The sequence below is a fragment of the Staurois parvus genome, unplaced genomic scaffold, assembly GCF_062004578.1.
Source record: "Staurois parvus isolate SC_StPar_1 unplaced genomic scaffold, SC_StPar_1.0 ptg000080l, whole genome shotgun sequence".
Classification (NCBI taxonomy): Eukaryota; Metazoa; Chordata; class Amphibia; order Anura; family Ranidae; genus Staurois; species Staurois parvus.
The window spans coordinates 9,459,742-9,475,332 of record NW_028317876.1 but is presented as its reverse complement, the minus strand read 5'-3'; the positions used below and the strand labels follow the sequence as shown (position 1 = coordinate 9,475,332).

Here is a 15,591-nt window from a genome sequence, read left to right as displayed (position 1 = left end):
TGCATATGAAGCTCCTCCCTTCTTCTTGAGTACAGCACTTCCTGTGTCATGGATGCAGCTAACAGTCCACATGTAACAGGGACACATGTATTCTGCATAGTACGCTACAGAAAGTATCATCTTTTGACCGCATAATACTGGAAACCATTCATTCTGCTGTATCCTGTTGTCACATGTACAGAATAAAGCAACTTCTGGATGAACACAGTATTGGTGAGTTCAGCTATCTGATAAGGATTGCCCACAGTGATTATATCTGCTTATACAGGCTAGGCATAGAGGTCTCACAAGGGATAAATTGCTATCACAACAATCTGAGTCAGAATATTAACCACGGGTTGAAGGAAAAAAAATAATTTGATTCCCCCATCATCACAATCAGTGTTGATGGAGGAATCCCTCCAGAGGAGCTATTGTATTCTGACAGAAGGAAGTTTCCCAGCCATCAAAATACAATGATCACTGTTGACTGCTAGATAGAGCGACTTCAGTACAACCAGTCTGCCCATACAAGGTACGGAATCAACTGGTTCCTGCTGAACTGGCTAATTTCGATCCGTCTATGGCCAGCTTAAGACAGGAAGTGTGCTACTGGCTATTTTGAGTTCCTGTGGCAAGAATTTTAAGAGATGAAGGGAATGTCTCTCAACAATAGGTTTACAAGTGCACTCACTGATTGAACTCTGTTTCTTACTGGAACAAGGAACATCAATAACAACCAAACCTAACTTGGTCCTTTGAGCATAAGGATTTCTTGGGATGTCTCTTGTATCATCATCTGCCAATAGTGGTATGTAGACTTGCCCTGAAATGTTAGAGTTATACATGTAACACACTTCATGTAGTATAGAGATTTCCTCTTTGTCATTAGATATTTGATCACACTTGATATGTATAGGAAGATAAATTCCTTTAGTTCCTTTTATATCTGAAAAAACAAATTCTTCAGCAGGAGCAATTCTTCCTGTGGTTTCTACTTTGCCAGCACATATGTGTAGGGTGAAGGACAGTAATTCTCCCCTAACATTATACATGTCAAAGAAATATGAAATAGAAAACAAATGATTGCTTTGGTCATCTAAAACAGTACACATATCTTGACAGCTTTCCCTGGTTGCCCCTGAGGAAACACTTTCATCAAACATATTTTAGCAATGGGTTTCTCTGAAAGTCCTTTGTAACATAGCTCACTATATTTAGATATGTTTGTTGGAAATAACTATTAATACCTAACATCCCCATGATGTGCAGTGGGTATTCTGTGGTTATAGAGTCTTGTTTAAAGGGGCCTTGAAATAAGGTTGATATTTACCTGATGCTGTTGCATTCTGAGCATTTAACTGTAGCCTTGCTACGTTTGCTACACTTCTCGGCCTTTTGGCTAAGATCAAGGGTAGTATCTGTTCTTATCAGTGTCCAGTAGGGGTACTCCACCATCATTCCTGCTTGCGGCGATGATTGGTTGTATAGTACTCCTGCTGGTAGGATGGGGGTCCTGATGGTTAGTACAGGCTGGAACAGAAACCGAGGTGCCCACAGGCAGTTGGGGCCCGGGAGTAATTCCCCCTGGAAAACCAGAGGGGCCCAGTTCCTCCTGGTTTGAACAGATCTACCTTGTCTGGCCAGGGGCCGGGGAGGCAGAAAGTCCACGGAACAGTGCCCCCTGAGTGGTCACCTCAGGGGTGCTCTTAGTAACACATGGGGATGGGATCCAAGTGTGAAACGTACACATGGTCACTGCTCCAAACACTTTTCCTGCACTGCGCCTTTTAGGGCTAGGCCTTTTGGCTAAGTCCAGGGCAATTTTTATGCTACGGGCCTCAGGGCCTAGCCAGTGCACAATTGCACGGCCACTTTTTTATTTTTACTTATTTATTTAATTTATTTTTCTCCCACGTTTGTTCACTTTTCACTTATGTGTGTGTTTTTTTCCTCAGGGATGGTAGGGTGTGGGTCCTCGGGTCTACCCTGAAGTCTAGGGGGAGGATGTGTGGCCTTTTGGTTCCTTCCTCCCCTGTCCCTAGGGGGGTCTCTCTTCGGGAGAGCCCCCCTGACCAAGTACTTGGTGGTTGGCTTAGGCTAGCCACAAGGAAAGGGGTCCGCCAGGCCTTTTGGCTAGGTGGACCACATGGGAACCTTGTCCCTGTCAGGAGCTTCGTGGTAGAGGTCCTACCCCTTCAGGGGGTGGACAAAGCACACTCCTAAGTGCACTTTTTTGTGTTGGTTTTGCACTAGCACGTTTTTTGTTCACTTACGGCAGGGGTCCTCAAACTTTTTAAACAGGGGGCCAGTTCACTGTCCCTCAGACAGTTGGGGGGCCGGACTATAGTTTTAAAAAGAAAACTATGGTAATCTCCTGTACTGTGTCCGCATTTGTTCAGAGACATACAATGGCGGTGGGAATACTGGGCCGGCCGCTCTATAAGACGCACAGACATTTCCCCCCAAGCGTGTCTTATGGAGCGAAATAGTGTCCCATCATTGGTGTCAGTAGGATGAATAGTGTCCCATCATTGGTGTCAGTGGGAGCAATAGTGCCCCACCATTGGTGTCAGTGGGAAGACTAGTGCCACATCATTGGTGTCAGTGGGAGGAATAGCGCCCTATCATTGGTGTCAGTGGGAGGAATAGTGTCCCATCTCTGGTGTCAGTGCAAGGAATAGTACCCCATCATTGGTATCAGTGGGAGGAATAGTGCCCCATCATTGGTGTCAGTGGGAAGAATTGTGCCCCATCATTGGTGTCAGTGGGAGGAATAGTGCCTCATCATTGGTGTCAGTGGGAGGAATAGTGCTCCATCATTGGTGTCAGTGGGAAGAATCGTGCCCCATCATTGGTGTCAGTGGGAGGAATAGTGCCTCATCATTGGTATCAGTGGGAGGAATCATGCCCCATCATTGGTGTCATTGGGAGGAATAGTGCCCCATCATTGGTGTCAGTGTGAGGAATAGTGTCCCATCATTGGTGTCAGTGTGAGGAATAGTGTCCCATCATTGGTGTCAGTGGGAGGAATAGTACCCCATCATTGGTGTCAGTGTGAGGAATAGTGTCCCATCATTGGTGTCAGTGTGAGGAATAATGTCCCATCATTGGTGTCATTGGGAGGAATAGTGCCCCATCATTGGTGTCAGTGTGAGGAATAGTGCCCCATCATTGGTGTCAGTGGAAGGAATAGTGCCCCATCATTGGTGTCAGTGGAAGGAATAGTGTCCCATCATTGGTGTCAGTGTGAGGAATAGTGTCCCATAATTGGTGTCAGTGGGAGGAATTTTGCCCCATCATTGGTGTCATTGGGAGGAATAGTGCCCCATCATTGGTGTCAGTGTGAGGAATAGTGTCCCATCATTGGTGTCAGTGTGAGGAATAATGTCCCATCATTGGTGTCAGTGGGAGGAATAGTGCCCCATCATTGGTGTCAGTGTGAGGAATAGTGCCCCATCATTGGTGTCAGTGGAAGGAATAGTGTCCCATCATTGGTGTCAGTGTGAGGAATAGTGTCCCATAATTGGTGTCAGTGGGAGGAATAGTACCCCATCATTGGTGTCAGTGTGAGGAATAGTGTCCCATCATTGGTGTCAGTGTGAGGAATAGTACCCCATCATTGGTGTCAGTGGGAGGAATAGTACGTCATTGGTGCCAGTGGGGGGGAGGAATAGTGCCCCATCGTTGGTGTTAGTGGGGGGAGGAATAGTGCCCCATCATTGGTGTCAATGGGAGGAATAATACCTCATCATTAGTATCAATGACACCAATGATGGGGCACTAATCCTCCCACTGACAGCAATGACACCAAACTAGCCGACCCCTGTTCCAGCAAGGTGCTGCTGCAGCCAGCATACCTGGTTGCAGCAGTACCATCTGCACAGCACACTTACCGGGCGGTCAGCTGTCATCCTTCCTTCACTTCGGCCTCTCCCTCCCTTGATTTTCGCTGGGCCGCTCGGCTCCGTCTCCTCGCTGGTGATTGGCCGCCTGTGTGCCTTTCCTGAGCCACAGTACTGGTGCCCAATCACCGGTGAGGAGGCGGAGCCGAGCAGCAGCGCAGACATCGAGTGAGGGAGCGGCCGGATTGAAGGAGCTGCGCATCCTGGATTGGATCGTTGTGGGACTGGGACCGGAGCCAGGTAGGAGACAGCAGCCCCCTGCCCGCCCCTGTACTTAGTGTCCCCTGCCTGCGGGCCGGATGAATGTGCTCGGCGGGCCGCGTGTGGCCCGCGGGCCGTAGTTTAAGGACCCCTGACTTACGGGTTTTCGTTTTTCGCACTTCCGCGGACTTTAAAAAAAAAAATGTAACTGTAGCCTTGCAGTCTCTGATGAAATACTCTGTGGATGTGCAACATCTGAAGCAAATGTCATGGTTCCTTAGAAACCCCTGGTGGTCCTCAAAGGTCTTTCCTTTGAAATCACAACACTTTCTGAGAGGATGTGCTTTGCTCAGAATGAGTCAGTCGGAGTTTGGACTTTTTTTGCCTTTCTTTATTGTTGCTTGTTGTTGTGGGCGTAACTCCCGTCTTGCTAACAGAGACAATATTTCTAGAGTTTCTGTATTTAGTGGCGATGTTTCCTCTTGTTGTGTTTGGAGGACTAAAACTGCTCATGTCGATAACAGATAAGCTTTGATTATTGGCTTTGGCTAAGCCTTCGATTGAAATTTAAAGAGGGAGAAAGGTAAAAATTAAACTGTATCTTTTTATACTGGGAAACCCCACTTGCCAATTTTTCTTGGCTATTATAAGGCAATTTTGTTACTACTGGGTTCACACCATGTGAAGTATCTAGGTAGCCAAGACCTGGTAGATGCAGGACTTTCTTGACAGTTTCAGGCACAGTAAGAATATCACTAAGATCCTGAAACCTCTAGTTGTCTTTGCTGGACAATCTTGGAAAGTCCTGTGATCCTTTAACCACTTGAGCTCCTGAGGATTTACCCCCCTTAATGACCAGGCCTCTTTTTGCTACTCCGCGCTGCACTAATTCAACTGATAATTGCGCAGTCATGCAATGCTGCACCCAAATGAAATTTATGTCCTTTTTTTCACACAAATAGTGCTTTCTTTCGGTGGTATTTGATCACCTGTGCGCTTTTAATTTTTCACGCTATAAACAAAAAAATGCCAAAAAAGAAAAACAATATTTTTTACTTTCAGCTATAAAAAATATATAGTAAACTCAAAGTTAGTTATAAATTTAGGCCAAAATGTATTCTGCTACATGTTTTTGGTAAAAAAAATCCCAATAAGTGTATATTGATTGCTTTGTGTGAAAGTTATAGCGTCTACAAACTATGGTATAGATACTGTAATTTATGCCATTTATTTGCTATACAGTGCTGCGCTAGTTTAACGGACAATTGCGCGGTCATGCAATACGGTACATAAATGAAATTTACATCCTTTTTTTCCCACAAATTGAGCTTTCTTTCGGTGGTATTTGATTGGTTTTTATTTTTTGCGCTATAAAAAAAAAGGCTGACAATTTTGAGAAAAAAAAACTATATTTTGGACTTTTTGCTATAAAACATGTCCAGTAAAAAAAAATTAAAAAATCAAATTTAGTCATAAATTTCTGCCAAAATGCATTCTGCGACATGTCTTTGCTAAAAAAAAAAACCAATACGTGTAAATTAATTGAGAAATATAAAAAAGTGAGCGCTCTCTCAATAGCAGCCAATGCACTCAAAGGTAATCACAGTTAAACCCTCAGAATACACAAAAATAATATAGGAGTGCGGCGCTAATGAATATATGTCTCAGATGATCTAAAACACAATATGGTATATAAGCAAAAGTCAGTGCGTCAAATTCAATAAATGATAAATAATAATGTCCAGATAAAATAAACGCAGGATCTTGCATAAAAGATAAAAGAACCAGGATCCAACGGTAAAATTGCGCACTCACCGGACGCGCTATGGAAAAGCGCATATGTAGTATGACCTTTAGAAAACCCTCATCATAAGAAGACGGTGGGTAGCCATCCAGGAACAGGTGATCTCTGTATAATGGACAATTTCAAATCCAGGAATCCCTTTTGGAATTGGGTGACTAATGAGTGAGGAACTCCCTCCGGTGGTGAAGATGAGTAATAGAATTCCTGAAAATATGTTAGCTCCAGGTAGGAGCCAAAAAATACCTCATAGTGTAGTAAGTAAAAAATATATTTATTCAAAAATAGGCTATATAAAAAAAGGCAGAAACACTGTAGCAGTGAAACATTAAAAACTGAAGTGTAACTGACCCAAAAATAAAAGTTTCTGCCTTTTTTTATATAACCTATTTTTGAATAAATATATTTAGTCCACGGATCGTAATAGCTACATCCCTATGCATAGCTGTCACCATCCTTCTTGGCTAGCGAACCTTCCACGGGGCCAATTTACTAGGATAAGACACAACTGTACCAACTTGGATGCGTATTATTCCCAGGCTATGGTCTTGAAAGAAAGATTCATGGAAAAGGGTTACAGCAGCAGTAGCCTGATGGAAACAATACAGTCGGTCGCGAACTCTGATAGGGATGCTATGTTACAGGACAATCACAGACCTGTTCAAACTAAAGTCTGCCCATTCGTCACTACTTACAACATACAACATAAAGCTATTAGTGGGTTGATTAAAAGAAATTGGGATATTTTACTTTTTGATCCAATTCTGAGTAACATCTTGCCTGCACGACCTGAAATTATGTTTAGGAAAGCTGTATCCATTAGACATAATTTAGCACCAAATGTGATAGATCCCCCAGCCCGTATTTCCCTGTTTTCTGACATGAAGGGGTTCAGTCCATGCAATAGATGTGTGATCTGCAGATGTGATAATAGTAGGAAACGCAGGATCACTGAGTTTACATCACACACAACAGGCAGTACATATGTCATCAAGAATTTTATCTCCTGTTATAGTAGATATGTTGTCTATTTACTTCAGTGCCCCTGTCAAAAACAGTACGTGGGACGCACCACAAGGCGGTTAAGGGACCGCTTGCGAGAGCACGTGGCAAATATCAGAAAAGGGTACAAGGATCATTCCTTGTCAAACCATTACAGAATACATCATAATATGGATCCCACTTCCCTTAAGTTTACTGCTATCGATGTCGTTACTCCCCATTGGAGGGGTGTGAACAAAACGCGTGTAGTGTCCCAGGCAGAAACCAGATGGATATACGAGTTGGGCACTTTATACCCTCTGGGACTTAACATCGAAATCGATGTCAACAGTTTTATTGCTAATAGCTAATAATATCACACTAGTATTGGTCTAGGTTTTTTCTTTTTTTCCTTTTTTTCTTTCCACCCCCCCATTATTGGTGATACTTGACTGTGGGCGACCCTTCTATAAATTTAAAAAAAAAAAAAAAAAAAAAAAAAAATTCTGTATTTATGGTATCTTAACCATTTTTAATGGCATTTTGAATTATGGTTATCATTTCCATCTTTAGTGGTCACCATTAGTTAAATTATCTTAATTATTCATGTGGGTTTCTCAAATGATAAACATGAACGTCGGGGTCTCTTGATGTGTAGGGAGTGTATATATTTAATATGCTAGTAGCATTATGATAATCTTTAACCATTGAATTTTACAATGGAGGTTCCTTGTATCTTTTCCCACACATTTTTGTATTATATATTTCATATGTGTGAATCTGTAATAGTATTTTTTATTGCACATTGAGTTTCCTTAGGAATACCGAGTGTTGTCATTTCAGTGACACAATGTGAGCGTCATTTATAATGACATAATTAATATATAATATTGTAATGTTGCAGCCAGATCCACTGGCGTCGTTGTCTGCATTTTGATTTTTTTAGATTATACATAACATGACATTAGCATATTCATTTTTGACCTTCAGTAAAATGGCGCCTGTTAAGTGACTCCTTATGGGTGTCAACAACATTAATATGATGATGGTGCCGCACTACATGCACTACTATAGAGTGCTTAAGGTCTGGACTTAATTAGGATCAACTACGGCGTGCTGTGGTGGCACAGTATTTCCGTAGCTGAGAGTGCTGTCTGAAATATGATTTCAGACCTATGGCAAAATGGCGCCCGCGGTTCCGCGCATGTGCACTTGTGCCGACCACGGCAAAATGGCGGCGCCGATTCGCGCATGCGCGATTACCGCACAAACGTTATATAGGGAGAGAGGTCTGTCATGCTTCTGTTGGCCTCCCCTCTGATGAAGTGCTGGAGCACGAAAGGCCTTAGGAGGAGCCAGCAGAGCGTGACATCTAGCCGCCTGGAGCCACGAGGAGGCCCGGCGGCCATTTTATTTTTGGGTCAGTTACACTTCAGTTTTTAATGTTTCACTGCTACAGTGTTTCTGCCTTTTTTTATATAACCTATTTTTGAATAAATATATTTTTTACTTACTACACTATGAGGTATTTTTTGGCTCCTACCTGGAGCTAACATATTTTCAGGAATTCTATTACTCATCTTCACCACCGGAGGGAGTTCCTCACTCATTAGTCACAAAATTCCAAAAGGGATTCCTGGATTTGAAATTGTCCATTATACAGAGATCACCTGTTCCTGGATGGCTACCCACCGTCTTCTTATGATGAGGGTTTTCTAAAGGTCATACTACATATGCACTTTTCCATAGCGCGTCCGGTGAGTGCGCAATTTTACCGTTGGATCCTGGTTCTTTTATCTTTTATGCAAGATCCTGCGTTTATTTTATCTGGACATTATTATTTATCATTTATTGAATTTGACGCACTGACTTTTGCTTATATACCATATTGTGTTTTAGATCATCTGAGACATATATTCATTAGCGCCGCACTCCTATATTATTTTTGTGTAAATTAATTGGTTTACGTGAAAGTTATAGCGTTTACAAATGGCGGGAAAGATACTGGGATTTTTCGTTTTTTTTTATACTAATAATGGCAGCGATCAGCGACTTATGGCGGCGATCAGCGACTTATGGCGGCGATCAGCGACTTATGGCGGGACTGCGGCGGACATTCTGACATTGGGAGGTACTGACTTGGGGCCACTGACATCCCCAGTGACACCAATACAGTGATCATTGCAAAAAAAAAAACACTGACACTGTACTAATGGCACTGGGGAGGAAGGGGTTAAGTTTATTTTTCAGGGAAAGGGTTAACTGTGTGAGGGGAGTGTTTTACTAAGGGGCGGGGGTGTGTACTGCATGGGACACCGCTGATCGGGAGAGAGAAACTCTTCTGTCCCGATCAGCTTGTCCTGGAGCTGTCAGGGAACAGACAGAAAGCACAGCTACTGCAGCTGTGCTCTCTGTCAGCGATTGCCGCCGATCGCAGGGACATAGCCGGTAACGACCAGCTGTGACCCGGCGGCTGTGATCGGCGGGATAGGTAGGGCGGCGGCGCGCCTTGCGCGCCCCCTACCTGTTTACAAAACACACGTTTTAAAACGGGGTTTTGCCCAGCCGTGCCGCCCTGCCACCGTATTTATACAGTGGCTGGGTGGCATGTGGTTAATAAGACAAGTTATATTCCTTGTCTATAAGTCCTAAGACTTGTTTCTGTAATTAACACTGATTGACTGAGGGAGCATTGAAGAAACAGCCATGGTCTAACTAGAACTGAACTACCTTGCACTAAACTTCACAGAAGGACATTGGGAGATACCAAATCACAAGAAAACAAGTTGTAGTGGCCATAAACCACCACTAGATGTCAGCTACAACAAAACAAAGGTAACCTGCTTCAGTTCAATACAAAGCAAATGCACCACAAAAATACAAATAGGTGGAACAAAGATTAGCACTTTTTGTTCAGCATATCTATATACCAGTCTTATTTGTCTGGACAGTCTTATAAGAAGGTGAACTATGGTACCATGCTCATGTAATCAATACCTGAAAAATAAAAAGTGTCCTTGTTTTAATAGGCATATCCCATAAAACAGAAATAAGCCCATTAGGAAACAGACAACACTTTATACAGGACATGTAACCTCAAAATTATTTTTAAAAATGGGCAGATAGATGCACTGTATGTTTTTTGGGTTTTTTTTGTAGAAAGCACCACACTTTTTTTGAAACTCTAGTATAACCTAAAATAAGGAATCCATAGTAAAATGATATCCGTTTTCCCTAGTGCACCTTATCACCTTCCATAATTATCCATATACTAAATATTGTCAGGTCAGCAAAAGGCTCTTCAGGAGACATTATCTGGTGAGTAGTTAATGCCACAAGAAGAGATTGTGTGACATGTCAGTGTCCCTAAAGCTGTACTTATTATAGAAATGATAAAACTGCCGTTCTCTACTCTGCTGAAATCACACTTAATGTCACAGCAATATATGCAAACATTAATATGGATATACTTGTAGCATACAGCATGTTTAAAGTGTAGAACTGTTATATCTTCTGTAGTGTATAAAACCTGATACACACAAACACTAAATGCTCATTAAACACCTTGTACATATGGTTTTACTAGTGAGGGATAAAAAAGCTTACAACTCTCCTGGCAGGGGTTGATTGGGGCAGTTGTACCAAGTTGTGGTGAACAATCATTTTAGTCAACACTTTGAAATATTTATAAAATATTTGTTGTACAAATGTCACAACAAATAAAGCCTATAATGTTTGTAACAAGTATAAAATGCCAGCTACTATTTGTTGCCTTTTGCAGGGTAAATGTCACATCCCTAACATTTGTTCCTAAGAAAATAAAGCCTTAAAGTGGACCTAAAGTGTAAAATTGAAAAACTGTGAGCAGACAGGCTTTTTATTGCAGAGGCGACATGCAATATATCTTCCGCAATAAAATAAACCTACCTACCCGCTCGCAATCTTCTTTCAATTGTACATGGAGCTGCATATGCACGGCTCAGTTTACATTCAGAAAGAGTGTCTGTGTGCCAGGATGACAACAAAACTCTTGCACATGCACAAGAGTGACACCACCCTATGCCAGCCAATTAAGATGGCCAAAGACTGACATCCAGAAGAAGCCAGAGGAAAGATACCGGTGAGGAGTCTCTCGCTTACCTTAAAGCAAAGCACTCCAGTGGCCCGCTGACACCACTGTTGGCATTTCCATCTTCACCCGGTCTACTTTCCGAGTTTGCATTGTCTGGCCGTTTGAATGGCTGGGCTGTGATGATGTCACTCCCATGCATGTGCACAGGAGTCACGATTGCCACACAGTGCTCTGAAGTCCCAAGTAGCTAGCAAGTATAGTGAAGCAAATTCTGGACAAAAGCGGGTGATCAGTGGGGGGGGGAGCATTTACTGGAATCACTCCACATTAGTTCTCCCTTGCAGCTGATGAAAGCCGGTTTCTTCTCCTTTCCTTCCGACCAGCTTTCAGATGGGGGGAAATACAGGGGATTGGTTCCAGTAAATGCCCCCCCTCCACATCAGTCACCTCCTCCAGTCCAGGATCCCCTTCCACTTGACTGCCAAAAGCTAGAGGGTTTCCCAAGGATAGGGTGTGCTAGTATTGAATCTCAGGGTGTAGTCCTCAGCAATAGTGAAGCAAGGTGTACAAACAGGCACGAGCACTTTTTAAATGCAGAACAATAGGAGTTTATTGACTCTCACTAGATACCCCAGGGAGAGAGGGAAAGGGCACAGTACACCCATGGACACCTAGGCAGGAGGCCCAGGGGAAAACTGACTTCCCAAGGTCGCCCTGAATATCGTTTCTCCCAGGCTTCACTACTGGCACTAACTCTCCTAGCAGTTGGTCAGGAAGAAATAAGTATTCCTAGCTCTGATCAATGTAGTCTCTCATGCTATTGCCAGGGGCACCAGTGACACTTACTGGCAGCAAACAACAGTAACCAGAGCCTAGAAGAAACCTAAGAAAGCTGAACTGTAACCTCCGCTAAGCTGACTGCAGTATAGCCCAACTAAATTAAAAAAGACACACGTTTCGGGCATAGTGACTTCTTTTATTTGTATCTAAACCAAACACAACTATATGACATTTATGTAATTGCTAGAGTCAGGGTAACGTTGCAAGCCTCTAAAAAGAATGTTATACCGTATAGATTAAACTGTCTTTACCCAGGGTTTTTCTGTCAGTATTGATTAATAGCCTTTTGAGATAAAGTTCAAAAAGTATTTTAGAACTGCACTAGGATAAAATACCTGCTGAGAAGCTATGAGCTGACTTGTGTTTGTTCTGAGTCAGGGCTGGGGAACTTGGGCTAAGACAAGTCTCCTTATCCCTTGTACCCACACATTCACTATTGTACTTCAAAACCATATGACATATATGTAATATTTTGGGTCAGCAATTTACAGTATACCCATTCTCCTTTTCATATCTGTCTTGATTAATGCAGCATGCAGCAGCCTGAGAGAATTTCTCCATCCCCATGCAGCTCCGCATGATGTGACCTGACACATTTCCTAATGCAGCGAGCTTTAAAGGGCAAAATGGGGTTGAAAATATTTCCTCTTCTGGGCACGCCCTTGATCAGCAGCGGTCTAAATTGGGAAATGGTGTACTATAGGAATGAAAGAGGGCACATGAGTTGGATTTGTAGCTGTTTTGGGTTGTGTTCCTTGCCTTTTTCATTTTTTCTACTTAGCTGTAGTCAAGTCTGACTCATGGATCTTCACACACTGACAGAGAACATTTTAGAGGGGCCTTGCAGTCTATAAAATTAGATTGAGGAGATGCTGGGATTGAGGAGAGGATGGAGATAAAGGGATGATGGTTGATGTGCAGGATAGGGGAAGTGAAGGGGTTAATATGCAGATCACATACAAACAGGCTGGAGCTCAGCAGTTTTGGAAAGGGGATGTAAAAGAGTTAACTTTATTTTCAGTTGCTGCTGCTGTGATGCTTACAGCCCTCAGGAACTAATGAATGACTCAGCCATTCATTAGTTTCTGTTTCTTCTCATTCCTGTTTGCTGAAAAAGGAAACAGCAGGCTCACAGATGTAAACACTACATTGTTTACATCTATAATTGTTGTAATTGGTATTTATATGCACAGTCACAGCAATCCCAAGGTTAGGAGCTACTTGGATCAGCTCTGTAACAAGTGATAAATCCTCCTCTTCACCAAGTTGTACTGAGGGCAGGGGCGGACTGACCATTTGGAAACTAGGGCACTGCCTGAGGGCCCGGGGTCAGTAGGGGGCCCCATGAGATGCCCCTGGTACCTTTTTCATAGGCTTTTTTGAGTTTGGGCAAGGACACAGGGGCCCCATGAGTTGTCAGTCCACCCCTGACTGAGGGTATCCCTGGGCAGGGGGTCCCAAGAGCTAACAATGAAGTAGTCCCGAATGAGAACTAGTTGGGTCTTGCACCTGACCCCCCTCTCCTGTTATCTGTCCCTAAGGGTGTAGGAGTACTCACACTGTCCTGCAATGTCAGCGTGGTGGGTTGGTAGCGACTTTCAGGCCTTTTGCTGGGCTGGCTTCTTCCCTGCTGCCAGGATGTCCTCCCAAGGAGAAAGTGGGACAGTGGAGATCCTCCCTTCCAGCAAACTGCCTGTAGGTAGGTTTTCCTCCCTGGGGCCCCCTCCCAGGCTGCATACTCCAGCACCTTCCTTCAGTCCATGTTCCACCCAACTCTCTCCTCTGCTGCTCAGTCTCTACCACATTTAAAGGTTGTCCTTGGTCACCATGCCCAGCCTCCTGCCAGGGGAATTGCCAAGGTCCCTCTAACATGCAGATCTGGGCCTCCTCTCCTCCTCCACCCCAGTTCCAGAAAGTTCCCTAGGTTTCTAGAAAGATGGGAGGGCTCCAGAAGCCCTGACTTGTAAAGCCTGTCCTGAGGTGAATTCACTACCTCACTCCCAGGCTGTCTTATCCCAGGCTGCTACCCAGCCTCTAACTAGCAAAAAATCCTATCTAGCTTACCTAGAGGATGTTTGATTAGACAGCTTAAATTCTTTAAAGGAAGCTATTGCATGCAATCCTAAGCAGTTATGTTAGTTCATTCCAAAAGCCCACTGATTATGGCGGTAGAGGGATGTTCTCTTCTCTCTTTGCAATTGGAAAAGGAAGTACTGAAGGTGAGAATTCCTTCACACTTGAAGCTTGAAGCTGGCTACACATTAAACAATTTTCTTGTTCAATGTCTTTTAGATTGACCTTCAACTATGTAGTGCAAGGGCCTGTCTGGTTGCATACTAATTGGAAGTGTTTAGGTTTGACCTCATATTATATGAGTTTGGTAAATCTAAAGGAAACTTGTACAAGAAAACTGTATAATTTATGACCAGTCTAAGGCTGGCCGTACATTGTACAATTTTCTTGACAATTTTGCTTTAGATTTACCAAAATTCATATAATATGAGGTCAAACCTAAACTACACTTTCAATTGTATCCAATTAGGCAGACCCTTGCATTACATAGTTGAAGGTAAATCTAAAGGAAATTGGGCAGAAATTGGACAGCAAATTGTAAGAAAATTGTAGTGTATGGCCAGCCTTAGGCACCCTACAGATATTAAAAGGCTGACACCTGTACATGCACAGTTGTGGAATCATCTTAATTACAAAAAAATCATTTTACAAACATAAACTATCGTTCTTGTCAAACATGCATGTTTGAGCCTATGATGGAGGGAGGAGAAGCACACAGACATACCCAACACTGTATTATCCAGAGGAAAATGATAGCGTTCCACCAATATATTTTAAACCAGCTAACCAAATCTTTGAGAAGACTGTCTACCAATATCTTTGATGAAATGTTTCCCAATCCAACCTTGAAAGGCTGAATTGGACAAATGTTTCCTATGTTTGAAGGCACCTTTGGTACGCATACATTTTTAATCTTTTGAGGAACCTCCTTATTCACAGCAGTACCTGACAAGTACTTCACAGATTTATCTGTAGTGGTCAAACAAAAAAACTTTGTGCCTTTGTCACTCATTTATACTGGTGTCCTATTGTTCCTTTGTTAATAAAAACCTTTCAGAGGTGATTTTTAATGGGCTCATGCATGCCTAGCAAAATTTTGAGAACTACAAAAGAGCAGGAATGTGAAATATATGCCAAAATGAAATCACACACTGTTTCCATTGTTCTATATAATTTTAATATTTGTATTTAATATATGCACTTTATTGGTATATTTGAAGAACCTTCAGACTTCAGAATTTATAATGGACTGCTTTTAACGATTTAAAGAATAATTCCAGCCAAAAATGACTAAATAAAAATAAATAACCCATTAAAAGATAAAATGACAAAACCAGATTTTGCTACAATATTCATCTTCAATCCAGTTTTCCCCACGGAGCTCTTTTTCTGAAATTAGATGCCCTCAGCCTGATAGCCAGCATCATTCAACCCATTTCCTCAGAACCCAAGTCGTTCCCCAAGCCTGTGATTGGAGAGAGAAAGGTGAAGCAGCACAGGAATGACTTTGCTATCTCCTCCTATAAGCATGCTTCTTGCTTCTTGTCAGCACATGAACTGATTTTCTCCTTGTTCTGCTTCTTCCTTCCACCCCCAAGCCCTGCTGTACAGGGACTAGAAGAGGGTCAAATTGTGTTTTACATTCAGATACCTATACTGCTTGTATAAAAAAATTACTTTTAGCAATTAATTAATTATTTGCAGCATTGCATTATTCTGTGTCTTTTATATCTGCCTAG

The 15,591-nt window shown here is 42.6% G+C and overlaps 1 pseudogene; it reads left to right on the top strand.

Annotated features, from left to right (window-relative positions):
- The first annotated feature begins 1,361 nt into the window (after positions 1-1,361).
- On the top strand, positions 1,362-1,523 carry LOC149469210 (U2 spliceosomal RNA; annotated as a pseudogene).
- The last annotated feature ends 14,068 nt before the right edge of the window (positions 1,524-15,591 follow it).